A 17921-nucleotide genomic window follows, 5' to 3' on the forward strand; every position below is an offset into this window, starting at 1 on the left:
AGATCCTGGTTCACAATGTCACAGGGACAGATTTCTGTTATGTCGGATTACCATGGAGAATATATTGTCCTCTCTGATTTTCCGAGACCTATACACATTGCACTACGTCTAAACCACAAATGAGACAACGCGGAGGGCAGGGATGAGATTTATGGAGGAGGGGTTACAACTTACACTTAGCCCCATGGACTAGTAGAATTTTGCTTCAACATTAGAAAATTCTGAAAAATCATTGGTCAGATCGTTCTTACTTGCCATCAATAACCCAACACAGTTCCTTCCTTATCCCATCAAATTTCGTCCAGATCTCCTACTTGAACCCCAGATGTATTAAAGTGGTTGCAAAGGCAGTACAGTGGCTAAATGGTTAGCACTTCCGCCTGGCAGTACTCGGGTCGTTGGTTCGAATCCCAGCCACGGCACCACCTGCCTGGAGTTTGCATGTTCTCCCTGTGCCTGCGTGGGTTTCCTCCAGGTACTCCGGTTTTCTCCGACACTCTAAATACATGCTGGTAGGTTAATTGGATCCTGTCTAAATTGGCCCTAATATGTGTATGTATGATTGTGAGTTAGGGACCTTAGATTGTACACCCCTTGAGGGTTAGGGACTGATGTGAATGTACAATATATATGTAAAGCGCTGCGGAAATTGACGGCGCTATATAAGTATCTGCAGTGGTGTATTTAGGTTTTGTGCTGCCCTAGGCAACACAAAAATTGGCAGAAAGAGCCTGATATTGACCAAGAACACCCCTGTCCTCCACCCGAGCCTTCCACTGCCACCATCCCCCATTGCGAGAGAGAGAAAGACACTCACACAATATATATGTAAAGTGCTGCGTAAATTGACGGCACTATATAAGTACCTGAAATAAAGGCTCACCCCTGGTTCACATATATAGGTAAAACTCAAAAAATTTGAATATCACGGCTTGAACTATCTTGCTTTGCATGTAATGAGTCTATCTCATATATTAGTTTCACCTTTTAAGTTGCTGCACTGAAATAAACGAACTTTTGCACCATATTCTAATTTTTCGTGTTTCACTTGTATGTGGCCATGCGGGCCGCGTTTTGTGGGCATGAGAGCCCATTAATTTGATTGGACTCCCGTGTCCATGACACGGAAGGAAGAAGTCCCTGCACATCTTTGGAAAACGCAGCTGCACAGGATCCTCGGTTCCCAGTACGGTTGCATTTTCCAGTGCGGGCGGCGTGCCATTAGAACTAAACGGCCCACGGGTACGCATTCCTCTGTACGGGTGGTGCGGCTGCACGGATTTTTGTGCGGAACCGCACAGATGCGAACCTAGGGTCAAGGTTTTTTATGCATGAAGGTAAAAAACCTTTTCTCTGCAACATCCTCCCCAGCCCCCCCCCCCCAAATACTCACCTAAGCACCCTCTCGATCCAGTGATGTGCACTGGAGTCTTGGAAATCCCAGGACTCAATCTCCTCATTGGCTGAGACAGCAGCAGGGGCCATTGGCTTCCACTACTGCCAATCACAGCCAGTGAGCCAATGAGTAGGGCTGATCCACAGCTCCATGTGTGACTGGACACACGGAGCAGTGGCTAGGGAGTGCGCATGCTTGGATGCCCCCATAGCAAGCAGGAGGGAGAGGCCAGGACCGCTGGCGGGGGGGGGACCCGAGAAGAGGAGGATCCGGGTTGCTCTGTGCAAAACCACTGCAGAGAGCAGGTAAGTATCAATATGTTTTTTTATTTTTTTAAATAAAAATTTAAGCCTTTAGACTTACTTTAACTACTTGACCCCCCAGGCCATTTCTGATGTTTCTCTCATACATGTAAAAATCAAAATTTTTTTGTTAGAAAACTACTTGGAACCCTCCAAACGTTATATATTTTTTAAACAGAGGCCAGAGGTTTTTCAAACTTAATTTTTTGGAAAAAAAATAAATTTTAATGAATTTTAGTGAACACAAACACAATATAATACCCAATTGTTTGGTAAAATATAACATTCCTTGTGATAGCATGGGCCTTGACAGGTCCTCTTTATGGAGATCTGGGGTCTCCCATATCTTTCCTCTGGCCTCCAAAGCATCTGATCAAACTGAGATTGGTTTGATTAGATGCTTTTACAAGCCGGTAGTGGATTGTAAACAACAAACCATAAACTAAAGCTTCCACTTTCCGATAACACTTCCGTTCCTTCCATTCTCTGCACATGTGATCAGGCTGGTCCCACTACTCCTGGGACCTGTGGTGGGAGAGCCAAGGAAAGGCAATGTCAGGAAAAGGAGGGGGGACCCCTTCCGCTGCACAGAAAAATGATTGAGGCTGAACAAAACCATATTGGGATCATAGTTGTAGCTGCAACCATGATCCCAGTATAACCATTTCAATACAAGGCTGTATACAGGGGTGGACTGACCATTTGGAAACTCGGGCACTGCCCGAGGGCCCGGGGTCAGTAGGGGGCCCCATGAGATGCTCCTGGTACCGTTTTCATAGGCTTTTTTGAGTTTGGGCAAGGATACAGGGGCCCCATGATCCCCTATTGCCCGGGGGCCCCATGTGTTGTCAGTCCACCACTGGCTGTATATATATATTACACACTATATTGCCAAAAGTATTGGGCCCGCCCTCTATTTCATGTGATTCAGGTGTTCCAATCCCCTCCATGGACACAGGTGTATACAATCAAGCCCCTAGGCATGCAGACTGCTTCTACAAACATTGGTGAAAGAATGGGTCGCTCTCAGGAGCTCAGTGACCCCAAGCGTGGTCCCGTGATAGGTGGCCACCTGTGCAATAAGTCCATCCGTGACATTTCCTGGCTACTAAATATTCCACGCTCAACTGTTAGTGGGATTATAACAAAGTGGAAGCAACTGGGAACAACAGCCACTCAGCCTCACCACAGGCTATCCCCGCTTCAGTCGATCCTGAATACGGCTGCCAGACTCATTCACCTTTCCAACCGCTCCGCTTCCACCACCCCCCTCTGCCAATCCCTCCACTGGCTTCCGATTGCCCATCGGATCAAATTCAAAATCCTAACACTGACGTACAAAGCTGTCCATAATTCTGCCCCAAACTACATCACCGACCTAATATCCAAGTACCACCCAAAACGCACCCTCCGCTCCTCACAAGACCTCCTACTCTCTAGTTCCCTAGTCCCATGCCCGCCTCCAGGACTTCTCCAGGGCCTCACCCATCCTCTGGAACTCCCTACCCCAATCCATCAGACTATCACCTACTCTCCTCTCCTTTAGGCGCACCCTGAAAACACATCTCTTCAGGGAAGCTTACCACCCCCCTGCTAATTCCCAACCTCCTCCACTCTTCCTACCATTCCATCCCCCACAGCTATCTCCTCCTGTGCCACCATCCCCTCCCTCCTAGATTGTAAGCTCCAAAGAGCAGGGCCCTCGAACCCCTCGTGTATTGCATTGTATTGGTATTGTTCTGTCACATGTTCTGTCCCCCTTTGTAATGTACAGCGCTGAGCGAACTATTGGCGCTTTATAAATACTTTATAATAATAATAATAAATAATAATTGTGGAGGATGACAAGGTCAACAAAGGGAAAGGGAGAAGAACAACTGAGAAATCCCATTAACCCCTCGCCCTCCAGAGGATTCCCCCCCCCCTCCTGACCAGGCCATTTTTTTCCCGATACGGCGCTGCGTTACTTTAACTGACAATTGCGCGGTCATGCAACGCAGCACTGAAATGAAATGTACGACCAAATAGAGCTTTCTTTTGGTGGTATTTGTGTGGGGTTTTTTTGCGCTATAAACAAAAAAAGACCAACAGTTTTGAGAAAAAAAAAAACAATATTTTTTACTTTTTGCTATAAAACGTGCAGAAATTTTTTTTTAAAAAAATTAAACTTTTGCCATAAATTTAGGCCAAAATGTCTTTGCTAAAAAAAAATCCCAATACGTGGAAACTAATCGGTTTACGTGAAAGTTATAGCGTCTACAATGGCGGTATAGATACTGTGATTTTAAAAAATGATTTATTTTTTAGTAGTAATGCCGGCAATCAGCGACTTAAAAAATATCCCAATAAATTAATTGGTTTACGTTATAGCGTTTACAAATGGCGGTATATATACTGGGATATTTTTTTTTTACTAGTAATGGCAGCAATCAGCGACTTATAGTGGGACTGCGGTGGGCATTCTGACACTGGGGGGGAAATGACTTGGTGTCACTGACATCCCCAGTGACACCAATATAGTGAACAGTGCTAATAAAAAGCACTGACACTGTACTAATGGCACTGTGCAGGAAGGGGTTAACATCTGGGGTGATCAAAGGGTTAACTGTGTGCTGTTTTATACTGTAAGCACACTGCTATGCAGAGCCATACAAAGCCGTGTGCAGGAGCTGACAGTGGAGAGATCTGTATTGTTTACATATAGGTCTGTCCCCCCCATTAGTAATCCTCGGAGATCGTCGGGTGCTAGTGGGGAATTACTGGCCGGGACCCAGTGATTGAAAGCCAAGGCTGCGAATGGCAGCGCAGGTAGGGCGCGCAAGCGCCTTTTGCGTACCCGTGCCGTCCTGTAGCTGTATTTCTGCAACAGGGCAGCTGTTAAAGTTACCATGGGGTCAATATACGACTGACAAAATGCGGTACAAGAACACATGCGGTAAATCTTTTGCAAATGTGCAATTCACCATGAATTTTGCGGTAAATAACTCTTGCAGTAAAATATCGTTCTTGCGGTAATTATCGCACGCTTTCAGTAGATGGTTGTTAAGGAAGCCAACTGCCATGTCCTTAACAGATGACTGTAAACAAAACATGGAAGCAATAAACAATTATGAAAAAAAACCCAGCGTGGGGGTCCCCCCCATCCTTACCAGGCCCTTCGAGTGTGCTATGGATTTTAAGGAAAACCCCATATCAAAATTTAAAACAAAAGTGGCCCTTAGGTTGGGTATGGATTTTAAGGGGAACCGCAAGCCAAATTAACCGCTTAAGGACCGCCCTATAGCAGATATACTGCTATAGGGCGGCACCTGTGCGCAAAATCACAAGTATATATATGTGATTTAGCATTTTCAGGTAGGGGGGCGTGCACGCCCTACACACGCCACCATTCGCGGCCGCAGATGTCAATCATCAGGTCCCGGCCAGTAAATATCCACCAGCGCCCGGTGATTAATAACAATCACCTATGGGGAGGAAAACTATTTTGTTTACAGGTTCCTCCCTGTTTGCTTGAGCACACTGCACAGTACAGTCATCCCGATCAGTGTGCTTACAGTGAAGTACACAGACACAACCCCCTAGTAAAACACTCCCAGCACACAGTTAACCCTTTGATTGCCCCCTCATGTTAACCCCTTCCTGCCCAGTGCATTAGTACAGTGTCAGTGTATGTATTATACATGAAGATCATATCCCCCCCCCCTTATGTATTATAAATAGTGATCATATCCCCCCTTATGTATTATACATGGTGATCATATCCCCCCTTATGTATTATACATGGAGATCATATCCCCCCTTATGTATTATACATGGAGATCATATCCCCCCTTATGTATTATACATGGAGATCATATCCCCCCTTATGTATTATACATAGAGATCATATCCTCCCTTATGTATTATACATGGAGATCATATCCCCCCTTATGTATTATACATGGAGATCATATCCCCCCTTATGTATTATATATGGAGATCATATCCCCCCTTAATCTCCTCTTCTCAAGAGAGAATACATTCAGTCCCTCTAATCTTTCCTCATAGCTGAGCTCCTCCATGCCTCGTATCAGTTTGGTTGCCCTTCTCTGTACTTCCTCCAGTTCCCCAATGTTATTTTTGTGAATTGGAGCCCAAAACTGAACTGCATATTACAGATGAGGTCTTACTAATGATTTGTACCGGGGGAAATTATCTCTCTCTCTCTGGAGTCTATACCTCTTTTAATACAAAACCAGTTGTACCCCCCTCCACATTCACACGTATCCCCATCACAGAGCCCCCCAATCATATAGTCTCCTCATTTACAGAGCACCCTGAATCTTACAGCCCCCCGCCCCATCAGTAGGCACTCCAATCACTCAGTTCCCTCTTCACATTAGAGCCCTCCCTTTTCACTCTAGAAGTGAAGCAGAGGGCAGGAGGAGAAGGAGGACTGAAGGAGGCAGACTCCTGTCTTCTCCTGAATGCTGGGGGTGGCCCTGCACTATGCATTGCCATGGTGTGGGCAAGCCAGTCACCATTACTATAGCAACAAATGACGCACCCTGGTTCTAGATCAAGAATGGTTTCTATGGTGCTGGCGGCTGGCCCACCTGCACCATGGCAGCTCACAATGCTGATCTAGGAAAAATGGGTCCCACACTCACGGCACTCTGAGGAAACCCAGGCGGCACCCTGGTGTTAGGAATATCAATTTATGCCGGCTTCCTCCTTACAAAAATTCTGTTTCAAAGTACTTCGGGAATAATGCAGATCAGACACCTAGATGTATGATGAAAAATTTGCCTTCTTTATAATCAATGAAGCTTTAACCACTTCCCGTCCGGCCCATGTACATAAATGGCTGGACAGGAGCAGTGCAGGAGTGGGTTGCCGTTCATAAACGGCGCCCGCATTTTCAGGTTGTGCACGCTCCCTGGGAGTGCGCAGCACCACGATCTGGTACCCGCTGTGTCCGAATACCGATCGCTGTACAGGACCTCTGTGTGAAGTCGTGATCACTGATTGGCCAATCAGTGAACACATGAAGAGTAGTAAGCAATATGTCACTTCTGACATCATTGCTTACTACGTGTGAAATCTGTGAATGATCACAGAGGTCACATGGTACACGGCTACTCACAACAGTCTTGTACCATGTGACAAGCTGTGACCAATCACAGCTCACACAGTATTTCTCAGTGGTTCCAAAAATGCAGCCAGAGAGGATGAGAAATGATTGCTTTTACAGCCTTTATGGGTGTAAAAGCAATCAGTGTAAAAAAAAAAAATCTTCATCACCCCCACAAGTAGTACAGTGTCACTATGGTGACACTGTACTGCTAGGGTGACAGTATGTAAAAAAAAACAAAACAAAAAACATAAATATAAAAAAATAAAATAAAAATGTAAAAGAAATTTAGAAAAATTATACATTTTTGGTTATTAACTAATTTGGGTTATTTTTTTTTTTTACTAAAAAGATAATTGAATAAATTTTGGCCAAGATTTATGAAGAAAGATTATTTATTTGTGTAAAAGCAATCAATGTGCAAAAAAAAAAATCTTCATCACCCCCACAAGTAGTACAGTGTCACTATGGTGACACTGTACTGCTAGGGTGACAGTATGTTAAAAAACAAAAACATAAATAATAATATCAAAAAATAAAATGAAGACGTAAAAAATTTTTTTACAAATTATAATTTTTGGTTATAAACTAAGTTGTGTTATTTTTTTTATTTTTTTTACTAAAAAGATAACCAAATACATTTTGGCCAAGATTTATGAAGAAAGATTTTATTATTTGCTAAATTTTATAAGAAAAACACCTTTTTTTAAAAGTTTTGGACATATTCATTTATATAGCAAAAAAAAAAAAATCCCAGTGTGAATAAATACCACCAAAAAAAAGTTTTATCTTTCTCAAAAAAAGCTAAAAAAAATCATATGGGTACAGTGTTGCATGACCGCGCAATTGTCATTCAAAGTGTGATAGCGTTGAAAGCGGAAAATTGGCCTGGACAGGAAGGTGGTGAAAGTATCCGGACTGGAAGGGGGGGGGGGAAGTGTCCGGACTGGAAGTGGTTAAGTAATAAATGATAACACTGCATATTTCAGGCGGTTTCCAGAAAGCAACCAAAGTACAGAACAGAGATTTCAGTAAATCACTAGAACAGGATAACTTCTGCAATTTCTCAAAAAAATATATATATGTGCACAGACAGGGGCAGACTGACAACTCATGGGGCCCCCGGGCAATAGGGGATCATGGGGCCCCTGTGTCCTTGCCCAAACTCAAAAAAGCCTATGAAAAAGGTACCAGGGGCATCTCATGGGGCCCCCTACTGACCCCGGGCCCTTGGGCAGTGTCCAAGTTTCCAAATGGTCAGTCTGCCCCTGTGCACAGATAACGGCATTCAAATCCCACGGGGACATCTTTTATGAAAAATAAACCAGTTAGTAGGCAAAAGTTAGTTAATTGTTAACCCTTTCTAGGGATGCACCAAAACAGATCGGCCGAAAATAGCCCTATCAGCATTCTGCCAATAGGAAAAATGTAGCTGATATAGGGGGCTGTGTGTATTGCAGATGTTTGGGGGGGCGGAGGAGAAGTGCAGGAGAGGAGCGGTGTGTACAGTGACTGGCTGTCACTATAGGTCAGTGCCAGTTTTTAAATGTAATTGCCAGCTTTTTTTTTTCTTCACCATAGTTCACAGAATCAGCTGTCACTTTCCCCCCCAGCTAAAAGGAACAATGTTTCCTTTTAGTTTCTTTTCCGAGATAAAAGAAACAATGTTTCCTTTAGCTCTGGGGAAAGTGACAGCTAATTCTGTGAGCTATAATGAAGAAAAAAAAAAAAAAAGCTGGCAATTGCATCTAAAAACCTGCCCCCTCCACTGCTCCTCTCCCCACCCCCTCCCCCCTACAAAGAGGACCTGTCACTCATATGCTATCACATAGGGGACTATTGGTCCCCTATGTGACAGCAATAAACTCATAAGTTGAAAAAAAAAAATACATGAAAGTAGAAAAAAAAATACAAAAAAAAAAAAAATTGGAGCCTCCCCACCCCCACATACGCAGATGTTTCAGTTCGGTTTTCGGCCACATGCATTCTGAATTTTCGGTATCGGTTTCGGCACCAGAATTTTCATTTTGGTGCGCCACTAACCCTTTCACCTGGTTTGGAGACATTGGTCTAAAGCAGGGGTACCCAACTGGTGGCCCGCGGAGCCATCTGATTTGGCCTGTGACCTCCTGCTCTGGGACGGCAGGTCAGAAGATTGTGGGTCGCCGACCCGCCATCCTAGAGCATCAGTGTGGATCTGTGGATGGAGCCGGCACCAGAGAAGGCAAGCAGCTGGAGAGGGAGCAGCAGCAGCAGCTTGAGCCGATGCTTCCTCTATAGCGCCGGCTTCTGTCCCAAGCAAAGTGATACCAAATACACTCTGCCTGCGACAGACATATTTCCGACAGCCAGTGATGTCTGCAGAAAGTGCGGGAGAAAAAGAATATCACAGTAGCAATGGGTATATTTATGAACATATTTTTGCAACAATTATGTATAAGCAATAGGCACAGTTTTGCAATGGTTATCAGGCTGCATTCACACTTCAGCGCAACGCACAGTGGCGTAACCTTCAGGGCCGTGATGCAAGAATCCATGACCCCCGGCTGACGCCCTTCCCTCCAAGCCCAGTGGTAGAACGCCAAGGCCTGGTCGCAAGTGCGACTTTTGTGACCCTGGTAGTTCCACCACTGGTGTCAGTAGTTTTAAAAAAAAAAATTTAAAATATTTTTTTCAATTTTTTCAAGAGCCCTGTTGGGGGGCTTAGGTGAGATATCAGGGGTCTAAATCAGGGGTCTAAAAAAAGGAAAGAAAAAAGAAAAGAGATAAAAAAGGAAAGGAAAAGAAAGAAATAAAAGGGCCCCCTGTAGCATGGGGCCTGGTCACAATTGTAGACCCCTGCGACCCCTGTAGGTACGCCCCTGGTATTGCACCTGTGGCTTTCCTGCAGGCAGGGCTTTTTTCTCAGAGAATAAGTGCAGTAACTCTCCCTTTCTGAATCACTTCTTGCCTCCGCCCCCTACCTGTCTTCAAGCACAGTCTCTTGGTTCCACCCCCTACCTACCTCCCAGTACCACTCCATATAGAGAATACACAGCCAGGTATCATATTGTGGTGCTAAGAATTTGTTAACAAGAAAAGCAGTAAAATCAGTCCCCCACAACCAGCAGCAATAGCCCCACTCCCAACAATGGATCCCAGCAACAAAATATCACACCAGCAGCAATGGACCCCCAGCAGCAACAACAGATCCCCCCGCAGCCAGCATCAATAGACCCCTCCTTCATCAGTATATACCTTCAAGCAACAATAGATCCCCCAACTGCAACAATAGACCACCATGCAAAAACAGATATCCAGTAGATCTCCCAGCAGGCAGCATATATAGATCCTCCAGCCCTGAACTGCATCCACGGTGAGGGTAAACAACAGCACATCAGTGTGAAAGCAGCCTTATAGGGGGCTCAGGACAGTAAGGGCTCATTAACATTTCTGGTTTGGGGGTGGTAAAACCCTATAGTTCATTGTGGGGCTGTCACCACACCGTGTTCCTAAACCCCAAACCCTGCATTCACTATATCCGGTCTCCCCGGACCCTGCATTCACCATATCCACTCTGCCCGGACCCTGCATTCACTATATCCGGTCTCCCCGGACCCTGCATTCACTATATCCGGTCTCCCCGGACCCTGCATTCACTATATCCGGTCTCCCCGAACCTTGCATTCACTATAACCGCTCTCCCCGGACCCTGCATTCACTATATCCGCTCTCCCCGGACCCTGCATTCACTATATCCGCTCTCCCCGGACCCTGCATTCACTATATCCGCTCTCCCCGGACCCTGCATTCACTATATCCGCTCTCCCCGGACCCTGCATTCACTATATCCGCTCTCCCCGGACCCTGCATTCACTATATCCGCTCTCCCCGGACCCTGCATTCACTATATCCGCTCTCCCCGGACCCTGCATTCACTATATCCGCTCGCCCCGGACCCTGCATTCACTATATCCGCTCGCCCCGGACCCTGCATTCACTATATCTGCTCCCCCGGAACCTGCATTCACTATATCCGCTCTCCCTGGACCCTGCATTCACTATATCTGGTCTCTCCCCGGACCCTGCATTCACTATATCCGCTCTCCCCGGACCCTGCATTCACTATATCCGCTCTCCCCGGACCCTGCATTCACTATATCCGCTCTCCCCGGACCCCGCATTCACCATATCCGGTCTCCTCAGACTCTGCATTCACCATATCTGGTCTCCCCAGACTCTGCATTCACTATATCTGGTCTCCCCAGACTCTGCATTCACTATATCTGGTCTCCCCAGACTCTGCATTCACTATATCTGGTCTCCCCAGACTCTGCATTCACTATATCTGGTCTCCCCAGACTCTGCATTCACTATATCTGGTCTCCCCAGACTCCGCATTCACTATATCCAGTCTCCCACAGTACACACAACATGGAAATACAATTATTTTAGTAAATATAAACTGCTAAATACCTTTTCTCATCAGCAGTATATAGCAGTCTTGTGACTTCTATCAGTGTCCAGCTGAGCACTGTTTAAAGCTTGTAGGAGGAGTTTTCTTTCTGCTCTATGAGGATGCAGAACCCTTGACCTCTGTCTGGACAATGCTGATTGGCCCTGTGCTGATCACATGCACTCTCCCAAGAAAAAAAAAAAACCTCTCTAGCAATACACACCAAACAGAGCATGTGCAGTGTGACTCCACACGATATGTCTTATCAGGAGATAAGAGGGGGACGCTGGAAGAAGGGGAGGATCAGAGAATACAGGATCAGAGTTTTTACACAATGCAGAGGATTAACCCCTTAGGTTCCACAGTGAGTATAAAAAGCATGCTTTACTACATCTACAGACTGATTGTACTGCTGTGGGTTTAGTTTAATGGTGGCCAGACACTATTCGGTAATTGAGCAATTTCTTCTCTGATTGTCATGTTACAATGGTACCTGAAAGTGGGTGGTAAATATTAGGCAGCAAGTGAACATGTTGTCCCTGAAGTTGATGTGTTGAAAGCACTTTGGGGTTGATTTACTAAAGGCAAACAGACTGTGCACTCTGCAAGTGCAGCTGCTCCAGAGCTTAGTAAAATGAGGCAAAGCTTCCGTTTACCAAGAATACCCAATCACATACAAGGAACATTTTTTGAAAACAAAATGCATTTTTGCTTGCACACAATTGGATGATGGAAGTCAGGTGAGCTTCTGCTCATTTACGACACTCTGGAGCAACTGCACTTGCAAAGTGCACAGTCTAATTGCCTTTAGTAAATCAACCCCTTTAACCACCTCCCATCCGGCCATTGTATATAAACGGACGGACGGTGGCAGTGCAGGGGCGGGTGGCGGTTTATAAACGGCCTCCCTGTCCCCTGCTTGTGCGCTGTCCCTGGGAGTGCGCAGCACCGCGATCCGGTGCCCGCTGTGTCCTCCGGACACAGCTGAACACCGATCATTGGATGGGACCTCTGTGCGAGGTCCCGATCATGTGATCACTGATTGGCCAATCAGTGATCACATGCAGAGTAGTAAGAAATGATGTCACTTCTGACATCATTGCTTACTACATGTGAAATCTGTGAATGATCACAGAGGTCACATGGTACAGGGTTATTCACAACAGCCTTGTACCATGTGACAAGCTGTGACCAATCACAGCTCACACAGTATTTCTCAATGACTGCAGAATGCAGCCAGAGAGGAGAAATGATTGCTTTTACAGCCTTTATGGGTGTGAAAGCAATCAGTGTAAAAAAAAAAATCTTCATCATCCCCCACAAGTAGTACAGTGTCACAGTATGTAAAAAAAAAAAAAAAAAAAAAAAAAAACCTATAAAAAAATAAAATAAAAATGTAAAAAAAAATGTTTAAAAATTATAATTTTTGGTTTAAACTAATTTGGGATTTTTTTTTTTTTACTAAAAAAAAAAACAGAGTACATTTTGGCTAAGATTTATGATGAAATATTATTTGCAAAATTTTGTAAGAAAAACACTTTTTTCAAAATTCTTGGAATTTTTCATTTACATAGTAAAAAAAAAATAAAAATCCCAGTGGTGAATAAATACCATCAAAATAAAGTTTTATCTGTCTCTCCGGACCGGAAGGGGGTGAAAGTGTCCGGACCGGGAGGGGGTGAAAGTGTCCGGACCGGGAGGGGGGGGAAAGTGTCCGGACCGGGAGGGGGGGGAAAGTGTCCGGACCGGGAGGGGGGGGAAAGTGTCCGGACCGGGAGGGGGGGAAAGTGTCCGGACCGGAAGGGGGGGGAAAGTGTCCGGACCGGAAGGGGGGGGAAAGTGTCCGGACCGGAAGGGGGGGGAAAGTGTCCGGACCGGAAGGGGGGGGAAAGTGTCCGGACCGGAAGGGGGGGGAAAGTGTCCGGACCGGAAGGGGGGGGAAAGTGTCCGGACCGGAAGGGGGGGGAAAGTGTCCGGACCGGAAGGGGGGGGAAAGTGTCCGGACCGGAAGGGGGGGGAAAGTGTCCGGACCGGAAGGGGGGGGAAAGTGTCCGGACCGGAAGGGGGGGAAAGTGTCCGGACCGGAAGGGGGGGAAAGTGTCCGGACCGGAAGGGGGGGAAAGTGTCCGGACTGGAAGGGGGGGGAAGTGTCCGGACTGGAAGTGGTTAAGTGGCCCTTGCTCTTCAGAATGTTGAGGGCCCCCGGTCTAAAGTATATGAGCTGAATTTCATTACAATCTAAAAAACAGACAAATACGCCCCTTTGTCCAGAGGTCTCTATACTGAAATATACTCGGGGAACATACGCCTGTGCGCCATAATTCTGCGTTTTCGATAGCACCGGCATATAGTGGAGTACAGCAGCACACTGCCATTCACGTCTATGGGAGTCTGCGCACTGCACCTAGGATTTCAGGGTGGGGAAATGCGCCGGCATTTACGCTGAATGGGCTCCATTGCCTGCGAGGATTCCAACCGGTGACACCACCCATTGTTCTTGTACAGAATATACAAGCCAGCTATTATCACTATGGAGAGGTCTCCACTACACAGAAAACATCGCAAATATTATCCTCCGTACAATGAGCACACTGGGAGGTCAAAAGGTGCCTTTGAAAGTTTTCAGTATGGCAGCTGCAGGAGCAAAAACTGCATGCAAATCACAACGACCCAAAACAACCAATCAGAGGAGAGTGCAAAGTTCCTAGCTGTCATCTAACTCCTCCCCCCCCCCCCCCCCATCATTCCTTATGCAGGCCATACATGATTCGAATTCCGAACGATTTTTCGTCCGAAAATCAAAACGCCGTTCGTTCTGTAATCCGATGATGCCACCAATGATTTTGAAAATCGGTCGTTTTTTACGAATTTTCCAGCATGCCCGATAAACGAAATGGGGAGGAACCACCAAAATCGGCCGATGCCATTGCTCTACTAACAGAGCAAAAATCGGCCGATTATTCTTAGGTCCGATTTTCGTACAAAAATCGTTCGGAATTCAAATCATGTATGGCCTGCATTACACAATTTGTTTTAAAGCAATTTTCTTTTATGTGAATTATGCAGGCCATAGATGGGTCGAAAATTGGCCGATTTTTCGGCAAAAAAAAAAAATCGACTGATTTTCGCACTGTTAGTGGGTTAATTGGTCGGCTGGTTTTCGGGGTTTTGGCCCTTTTTTTTTTTTTTTTATCGGTGAAGTTGAAAAAAAAAAATCGGCCGATTTTCCCGGCAATGATGGGCCAATCGACCGATCTTTTTAACGATAAAAAAATCTGCGCACGAGCCGTGGCCTGGGAGGAAGAGGAAGACGAGGAGGGGGAGGACGAGGAGGAGGACGAGGAGGAGGACGAGGAGGAGAATTCCAGTCCGCTGTTATATTTGACATGAAAAAGTATTGCGGTTGCAACAATGTATCCATTTGTATCCGAATAAAACCATCTGTATCCAAAATGGATACAAATGGATACATTGTTGCAACCGCAAGACTTTTTCATGTCAAATATAATAGCGGAGCTCTCTGCAAGGGACAGAAGTAATAAAAATGCCGGCCGTAGATGGGCCGAAAATCGGCTGATTTTTTTCACCATTGGTTGTAGTGTCGGCCTATTGAACGACCGATTTTTCATTTTTATTTTTTTTTTTTTTTAATACGCCCAGTTTTCGACCTATGGCCTACATAACTTCCTACACCTGGGCAGGGATGTCATACACTATATTGCCCTAAGTATTGGGCCAGCCCTCCAAATCATGTGATTCAGGTGTTCCAATCCCCTCCATGGACACAGGTGTATACAATCCAGCCCCTAGGCATGCAGACTGCTTCTACAAACATTGGTGAAAGAATGGGTCGCTCTCAGGAGCTCAGTGACTCCAAGCGTGGTCCCGTGATAGGTGGCCACCTGTGCAATAAGGCCATCCATGACATTTCCTGGCTACTAAATATTCCACGCTCAACTGTTAGTGGGATTATAACAAAGTGGAAGCAACTGGGAACAACAGCAACTCAGCCACCAAGTTGTAGGCCACGTCACATGACAGGGCGGGGTCAGCGCATGCTGAAGCACACAGTGTGCAGAAGTCCCCAACTGTCTGCAGAGTCAATAGCTAAAGACCTTCAAACTTGGTGTGGCCTTCAGATGAGCCCAACAACAGAGCGTAGAGAGCTTCATGGAATGGGTTTCCATGGCTGAGCAGCTGCATCCAAGCCTTACATCACCAAGTGCAATGCAAAGCGTCAGAAGCCGTGGTGTAAAGCACACTGCCACTGGACTCTACAGCAGTGGAGACGTGTTCTCTGGAGTGACGAATCATGCTTCTCTGTTTGGCAATCCGATAGATGTGTCTTGATATGGCGGTTTCCAGGAGAACGGTACTTGCCTGACTGCATTGTGGCAAGTGTAAAGTTTGGTGGAGGGGGATTATGATGTGGGGTTGTTTTTCAGGGGTTGGGCTTGGCCCCCTAGTTCCAGTGAAGGGAACAATTAAGGCATCAGCATACCAAGACATTCTAGACAATTTGATGCTCCCAACTTTGTGGGAAGAGTTTGGGGATGGCCCCTTCCTGTTCCAACATGACTGCACACCAGTGCACAAAGCAAAGTCCATAAAGACATGGAGGAGCCAGTTTGGGGTGGAGGAACTTGACTGGCCTGCACAGAGTCCTGACCTCAACCCCATAGAACACCTTTGGGATGAATTAGAGCGGAGACTGTGAGCCAGGCCTCCTCCCCCGACATCAGTGCCTGACCTGACAAATGTGCTTCTGGAAGAATGGTCCAACCTTCCCATAGACACCCTCCTAAACCTTGTGGACGGCCTTCCCAGAAGAGTTGAAGCTGTTATAGCTGCAAAGGGCGGAGCCAACTCAATATTGAACCCTACGGACTAAGACTGGGGGGCCATTAAAGTTCATGTGCGTGGAAAGGCCGGCCGACCAATACTTTTGGCAATATAGTGTATTTTTGTACACTAGGTGTAATTCTAGACTCCCATCTGTCCTTTCAGCCCCAAATCCAATCACTGTCCAAATCATGTAGACTTCACCTCCGCAACATCTCCAAGATATGGCCATTCCTAACCTCGGAAAGCATTAAGTAACTTATTCCCTCCCTGGTTATATCTCGCCTTCACTATTGTAACTCCCTCCTCATTGGCCGACCTCACCGCAGGCTATCCCCTCTTCAGTCTATCATGAATGCTGTTGCCAGACTCATCCACCTTACTAATCGTTCTCTATCAGCCACCCCTCTTTGCCAATCCCTCTACTGGCCTCCACTCAGCGGCCTCCACCCTTCTCTGCCAATCCCTCCACTGGCCTCCACTCAGTGTCCTCCATCCCTCTCTGCCAATCCCTCCACTGACCTCCACTCAGTGTCCTCCATCCCTCTCTGCCAATCCCTCCACTAGCCTCCACCCTCTCTGCCAATCCCTCCACTGACCTCCACCCCTCTCTGCCAATCCCTCCACTGGCTTCCGATTGCCCAACAAATACAATTCAAAACATTAACAATAACATATAAAATCATTTATAACTCCGCCCCAAATGACATCACCAATCTTGTCTCCAAATATCACCCACATTGTCCTCTCTGCTCCTCGTACGACCTCCTGCTCTCTAGCTCCCTTATCTCCTCCTCCCATGCTCGTCTCCAGGACTTCTCCAGAGCCGCCCCCATCCTCTGGAACTATCTACTTCAATCTATCGCCTACTCTGCCCACTTTTAGGCGATCTTTAAAACCTCTCTCTTCCCGGAAGCCTATAGTGCCTTCAGGGTCTGGGGAGACCGGATATAGTGAATGCGGGGTCCGGGGAGACCGGATATAGTGAATGCGGGGTCCGGCGAGACCGGATATAGTGAATGCGGGGTCCGGCGAGACCGGATATAGTGAATGCGGGGTCCGGCGAGACCGGATATAGTGAATGCGGGGTCCGGGGAGAGCGGATATAGTGAATGCGGGGTCCGGCGAGACCGGATATAGTGAATGCGGGGTCCGGGGAGAGCGGATATAGTGAATGCGGGGTCCGGGGAGAGCGGATATAGTGAATGCGGGGTCCGGGGAGAGCGGATATAGTGAATGCGGGGTCCGGGGAGAGCGGATATAGTGAATGCGGGGTCCGGGGAGAGCGGATATAGTGAATGCGGGGTCCGGGGAGAGCGGATATAGTGAATGCGGGGTCCGGGGAGAGCGGATATAGTGAATGCGGGGTCCGGGGAGAGCGGATATAGTGAATGCGGGGCCCGGGGAGAGCGGATATAGTGAATGCGGGGTCCGGGGAGAGCGGATATAGTGAATGCGGGGTCCGGGGAGAGCGGATATAGTGAATGCGGGGTCCGGGGAGAGCGGATATAGTGAATGCGGGGTCCGGGGAGAGCGGATATAGTGAATGTAGGGTTCCGGGGTTTAGGAACACTAAGGGCCGTTTCACACTACAGAATCGCAGTCCAGATACATTCTGGATGCGTTTCCACATGTGCGTTTTTGATGCTTTCCAGTTCATTTTTCCCCTCTTCTTCAATTTAAATAGGAACACGTGCGTTTTTAGTGCATTTTATCGTGTTTCACTACAATTCTGTGCAGGAAAAATGCAGCCTGTTCTACTTTTTTTTTTCCTGAAACCGGAATGCACTGGAACTGCAAGCACTGATGTGAACTATGACATTGACAACCATA

At 46.6% G+C, this 17921-nt stretch overlaps 1 protein-coding gene across 1 annotated transcript in view; it reads right to left on the minus strand.

Annotated features, from left to right (window-relative positions):
* ANKDD1A (ankyrin repeat and death domain containing 1A) overlaps positions 1–17921 on the minus strand; it is a 115886-nt gene that overhangs the window by 97050 nt on the left and 915 nt on the right. The window lies entirely within an intron of this gene.

The sequence above is a fragment of the Staurois parvus genome, unplaced genomic scaffold, assembly GCF_062004578.1.
Source record: "Staurois parvus isolate SC_StPar_1 unplaced genomic scaffold, SC_StPar_1.0 ptg000927l, whole genome shotgun sequence".
In the NCBI taxonomy this organism is placed as follows: domain Eukaryota; kingdom Metazoa; phylum Chordata; class Amphibia; order Anura; family Ranidae; genus Staurois; species Staurois parvus.